The sequence below is a fragment of the Oryzias melastigma genome, linkage group LG16 (assembly GCF_002922805.2).
Source record: "Oryzias melastigma strain HK-1 linkage group LG16, ASM292280v2, whole genome shotgun sequence".
Lineage (NCBI taxonomy): Eukaryota > Metazoa > Chordata > Actinopteri > Beloniformes > Adrianichthyidae > Oryzias > Oryzias melastigma.
In genome coordinates, this window is record NC_050527.1 from 22,668,420 (window position 1) to 22,668,890 (window position 471).

Here is a 471-nt window from a genome sequence, read left to right on the forward strand (position 1 = left end):
AGTAATAAAAACAAGTTTTGGTTCCTAACATAATTTGTTTTTCTAAAAATTTAAAGTAGTAAAAATATAAATCTGGTTAGTAACTGGTGCACACCAGATAGTAACAGTTTTTTCTTTGATTGAATGAAAAAAAATGTGCGCACCAGACACTATCTTGTACAGACCAAATAGTAACCAAAATTATTATTTTTATTATTATTTCAAATTTTTATTAAAATAAATAAATAAATCTTCAATTTTCCTTTAGGCGCTCCATACCTCAGGGAGTAATACACACAATCAATATTTTTAAAAACATGTTTTCTAAATGTTTCTCACTGTTTGGTTGAGCAGGAAGTTAAAGAGTTAAAGTGACATTTTTATCATCAATCGACCATCTAAAAAAAAGTAACATTTACACTCAAATCCAAAGGTTATTTAACGTAATTACTCATGAACACTCCCATCAATCTTTTTCTAACTGCTGGGGAA